Below are 6,061 nucleotides of genomic sequence, written 5' to 3'. Positions count from 1 at the left end.
TGTTGGTTGTCTCAGTGCTTGTGTAAAATGGCTGAAATGATGCTTTGCTATGTTGGCTCAAAATTGTGCATGCCTGCTAGTCTGAAGAAGGGTCTCGACTCGAAACGTCACCCATTCCTTCTCCTCAGAGATGCTGCCTGTCCCGCTGAGTTACTCCAGCATTTTGTCTATTTTCTGCTCTTGACTTGTTCCCTTCCTCTGAAAACACATTTCTGACCCAGTCAGTGAAGGCCCACCAATACAAGGTACTGTCGATGTGAGACCATCCCAGGTTCTGCAACCAGAGTCCAGAGCGTTTAATTGTCATATATTTGGACAACAGAACAATTAAATTCTTTCTTGCAGCCACATTACTGGCCTGTAAACACACTACTTCAAAGACAACATATAATAAACAAACAGTGGCATAGCGATAGAGCAGCTGCCTCACAGTGCCAGAGACCCGACTTCGATCCTGACTCTGGATGCTGTCTGGCTGTGCAAAGTTTGTTCTCCCTGTAACCACGTGCGTTTTCTCTGGATTCTCAGGTTTCACAGCACATTCCAAGGACTTGCAGGTTAGTGGGTTAATTGGCCTCTGTAAATTGCCCCTGGTATGTATAGGACAGAACTAGTGTGTTGGTTACCAATGGTTGATATAGACTTGATTGGCCAAAGGGTGTGTTTCCACATCCAATTTATTTGGGCTTCAGCAGAGATTCACAGGAATCTCCTGACTGGCAGAAAGCATGCAAAATGCTTCAAACAGCATAGGTCACAATTTTAACCCCCTGTTGAGTGTTGCACTGTGCATTCTTTTAGACGTAAATAAACCCATTTGCCTATTCAATGTTCTTGCATTTTTTCTTATCCATTTTTGAGGGATTACATCCAGTGGCGAAGGTAATCCGGAGGGATTACATCCAGCCTCATGGGTTGAGATGTGATTTAAGAATTATTGACTAGACATGCCAGCTGCAGGGAGAAGGTGGATAGACTTGGATTGTTTTCTCTGGAGCATCAGAGCTTAAGGAGACATAGAAATATATAAAATGATGACAGTTGTCGATAGTACAGTCAATACCTTTATCATATCATATCATATATATACAGCCGGAAACAGGCCTTTTCGGCCCACCAAGTCCGTGCCGCCCAGTGATCCCCGTACATTAACACTATCCTACACCCACTAGGGACAATTTTTTTACATTTACCCAGCTAATTAACCTACATACCTGTACGTCTTTGGAGTGTGGGAGGAAACCGAAGATCTCGGAGAAAACCCACGCAGGTCACGGGGAGAACGTACAAACTCCTTACAGTGCAGCACCCGTAGTCAGGATCGAACCTGAGTCTCCGGCGCTGCATTCGCTGTAAAGCAGCAACTCTACCGCTGCTCCCCTGGTGGAAACGTCCAACACTAGAGGGCATAGCTATAAAGTGAGAGGGGGAAAGTTTAATGAAGATGTGCGGGACAGGTTTTTTTACAGAATAGTGGGGGCTTGGAACGCATCGCCCTCAGTGGTGGTGGAGGAGGTATATACGATCGTGGCCTTTAAGAGGCTTTTAGAGGGATATGTGTAGGAAGGAACTGCAGATGCTGATCTAAACCGAAGATAGACACAAAAAGCTGGAGTAACTCAGCGGGACAGGCCGCATCTCTGAAGAGAAGGAATGGGTGACGTTTTGGGTCGAGACCAGTCTGAAGAAGGGTCTCGACCCGAAACGTCACCCACTCCTTCTCTCCAGCGATGCTGCCTGTCCTGCTGAGTTATTCTAGCATTTTGTGCCTTAGAGGGATATGGGTCATGCATGGGCAGATGAGATGGGTCTAACGTGACACCATATTCATCACAAGCATTGCAGGCCGATGGGCCTGTTCCTGTGCTGTACTGTTCCATGCCACCACCTTCAATGTGTGTCGGTGATTGGGGGCTCTCTGGACCTTCCACACATTCGCTCTGGACCTTCCACACTGCCACGTTTTCTGCACTTGCGACAGGCATGGAACTTCATTGATATTGAGCAACGCTGCACATCCTAATCTCAGTGGAGCAGATGTTTAATGAAAGGCCAGGAGAAGATTATGCACATTTGAAATATTACAGGGAAATTGTTTTATTTTAAGCTCTTATCCTGTCAACGAGTTAAAACGAGATTATTTCAAGGAGGTAACAGCTCTTCCCGCTACGAGTTATGAAGATGGTAAGTGTAACTGCATGCAAAATCTTGTAGCTCCCCCTTAAGAAGTTGGAGCTGAAATAGGCTGCACTGGCAGTCCCTTCTATTACCATTCACGGTAGCGCAGCGGTAGAGTTGCTGCTTTACAGCGAATGCAGCGAATGCAGCGCCGGAGACTCGGGTTCGATCCTGACTACGGGTGCTGCACTGTAAGGAGATTGTACGTTCTCCCCGTGACCTGCGTGGGTTTTCTCCGAGATCTTCGGTTTCCTCCCACACTCCAAAGACGTACAGGTATGTAGGTTAATTGGCTGGGTAAATGTAAAAGTTGTCCCTAGTGGGTGTAGGATAGTGTTAATGTACGGGGATCGCTGGGCGGCACGGACTTGGTGGGCCGAAAAGGCCTGTTTCCGGCTGTATATATATGATATGATATGATACGGCTGATCGTTTACCTCTGCCACCTCCTGCTATCGTATCAGCCTCCTCCACCACCACCCAGGCAATCCCTGTACTATTAAGAATTGTATTATTTTCAAAGAGATCAAGTTTCATTCATAATAATGGAACGTTCGCCCTGAATGCTTAGTCATGGAGCATGGAAACAGGCCCTTCAGCCCACTTTGTCCACGCTGACCAAGTTGGTATACAGTACTGGTTTAGTCCCAGCTGCTTGTATTTGGCCCATAGCCCTCCAAGCCCATCCTGCATTTAAAAAAAAAATCATAAATGTATCTGCTTCTGTAGTTTCCTCTGGCAGTTCATTCCAGATACACTGGAGTGGAAAAAAAATCTGAGATCTCTCTTAAATATGTCGACTTAACCCCATTCCCTCTAGTTTTATCCCCTTGGTAAAAGACGTGTTCACTTTATCCATGTCCTTCATGATTTTAAAAAAAAAAGACAAGTCCAGAATCGAGTGAACTTTCATTCCTTTTTCAATCACTTGTATCCTTGGGGAGACCCCACCCACACGCACTGTTCCAGATGCACACTAACCAGTCTCCCATTTAATTGCGGTATGACATCTTTATTCTTACATTAAAATCCTCGTGTAAAAATCAGCAATTCCCCCTCACCTTTTCTCATGGGTTAGATTAGGTTATTGTCACATGCACCGAGATGCAGTGAAAAGCTTTTTTTGTTGCGTGCAATCCAGTCAGTGGAAAGACTACATGGTTACAATCGAGCCGTCCACAGTGTACAGATATAGGGTAAAGGGAATAATGTTTAGTGCAAGACAACGTCCAGTAAAATCCTATTAAAGTTAGACCAAGGGTCTGGCAGTCCCTTCTATTGCCAAGGGTAGATGATAGGTCAGAACCACTCTCTAGTTGGTGAACGGATAGTTCAGTTGCCCGATAACAGCTGGGAAGAAACTGTCCCTGAATCTGGAGGTGTGCATTTTCACACTTCTGTACCTCTTGACTGACGGGAGAGGGGAGAAAAGGGAGTGACCGGTGTGAGAATCGTTCTTGAATATGTTGGTGGCCTTGCTGAGGCAGCGTGAAGTGTAGATAGTCAATGGAAGGGAGATCAGTTTGCGTGATGGTCTGGGTTGTGTCCACACTTCTGGATGGAGCTGTTCCCAAACCATGCTGTGATGCATCTTGATAAAATGTTCTCTACGGCGTATCGGTAGAAATTACTAAGAGCTTGGGGGACATGCCAAACGTCCTAAGCGTTCTCAGGAAGTAGAGGCGTTGGTGTGCTTTCTTGGTCATTGTTTTGATGTCGCTGGTCCAGGACAAGTTGTTGGTGATAATTACTCTCAGGTTCTCTACTTCGCTGCCGTAGATGTAATCCATAATTATATACCGCTTTGCTTTCTGAAGTCAATCACAATCTCCTTTAGAAACATAGAAAATAGGTGCAGTAGGCCATTCGGCCCTTCGAGCCTACACCGCCATTCAATATGATCATGGCTGATCATCCAACTCAGTATCCCTGCCTTCTCTCCATACCCCCTGACCCCTTTAGCCACAAGGGCCACATCTAACTCCCTCTTAAATATAGCCAATGAACTGGCCTCAACTACCTTCTGTGGCAGAGAATTCCACAGATTCACCACTCTCTGTGTGAAAGAAAACTTTCTCATCTCGGTCCTAAAAGACTTCCCCCTTATCCTTAAACTGTGACCCCTTGTTCTGGACTTCCCCAACATCGGGAACAATCTTCCTGCATCTAGCCTGTCCAACCCCTTAAGAATTTTGTAAGTTTCCAAAGACGTACAGGTATGTAGGTTAATTGGCTGGGTAAATGTAAAAATTGTCCCTAGTGGGTGTAGGATAATGTTAATGTACGGGGATCGCTGGGCGGCACAGACTTGGAGGGCCGAAAAGGCCTGTTTCCGGCTGTATATATATATATGATATGATATGATATGAAGATCCCCCCTCAATCTTCTAAATTCCAGTGAGTACAAAACGTGTCTATCCAGTCTTTCTACATATGAAAGTCCTGCCATCCCAGGAATCAATCTGGTGAACCTTCTCTGTACTCCCTCTATGGCAAGAATGTCTTTCCTCCGATTAGGAGACCAAAACTGTACGCAATACTCCAGGTGTGGTCTCACCAATGCCCTGTACAACTGCAGCAGAACCTCCCTGCTCCTATACTCAAATCCCCTCGCTATGAATGCCAACATACCATTCGCTTTCTTCACTGCCTGCTGCACCTGCATGCCTACTTACTGACATTGTGGGAAAGGTTGTTGTGTTGGAGCCAGGTTACATAATTACAAAAAAAACTTTCTAAAAAAAACTCGAGTTTTCACGGGTATAATTTCCCTTTCATACGTTAGTCAATGTTGACTGCCCAATCTTATTAACTTTCTATTGTCAGGCTTGCGGGTATGTGTTGCCTATTACTTTCGCTCTCATTGGGATGGAAAAGGTTTAGAGAGACGGGCCAAATGCAGGCAAATGGGACTTGCTCAGACTGGGCATTGGTTGCAATGGACAAGGTTGGGCTGAAGGGTCAGTTTCCGTACTGTATGAATCTGACTGCAAATTGAGTAGGCCGGAAGAAGGTGTCCACAAGGAAGAGTGTTGGAGACATGAGATGGGGACATCATAAGTTCATAATGATGTCCAGTCTGAAGAAGGGTCTCGACCCGAAACGTCACCCATTCCTTCTCTCCCGAGATGCTGCCTGACCTGCTGAGTTACTCCAGCATTTTGTGAATAAATCGATTTGTACCAGCATCTGCAGTTATTTTCTTATATCATAAGTTCATAACGTATAGGAGCAGATTAGGAGTCTACTCTTCCATTCAATCATGGCTGATCTATCAACCCCATTCTCTTGCCTTCTCCCTGTAATATCTGGTCACTGGGAGGTGAGGCTTTGCACAATCCGGCATTGCTTTAAGGTGAGAGGGGCAATGTTTAAAGATGTGCATGGCAACTTTTTTACATTGGGTAGTGGTGAGTGTCTGGAACGCACTGCCAGGGTTGATGGTGGAGACAGACATGATAGTGGCTTTTGTATTGTAGAGAATGGAGAGATATGGATTATGTGCATCGGTAAATATTTATGGATTATGGTAGATAAGAGATGGTCTTGGCATCATGCTCGGCATAGACATTGTGGGCCGAAGGGCCTGTTCTAATGCAATAGTGTTCTGTGACACGCACAGGAGTTTTCTCCAGGTGCTACGGTTTCCCCCTCACACTCCAAGGACGTACAGGTCTGTTGGTTAATTGGCTTTGGCAAAATTGCAAATTGTTCCTAGTGTGTAGGATAGTACTAGTGTACGAGGTGATCGCTGGCTGGCACGGACTCGGTTGGCCAAAGAGCCCGTTTCTATGCTGTATCTCTAAAGTAAATCCAGGTATAAGCGGAGTTGTGGACACCTGGATCCCGTGCTGCCTGGGGTGGTGATGGTGGCAGATACAAT

Source organism: Rhinoraja longicauda, chromosome 30 (genome assembly GCF_053455715.1).
Source record: "Rhinoraja longicauda isolate Sanriku21f chromosome 30, sRhiLon1.1, whole genome shotgun sequence".
NCBI classification, from domain to species: Eukaryota; Metazoa; Chordata; class Chondrichthyes; order Rajiformes; family Arhynchobatidae; genus Rhinoraja; species Rhinoraja longicauda.
The sequence above is the reverse complement of the archived record's forward strand: the minus strand, read 5'-3'. Positions refer to the sequence as shown.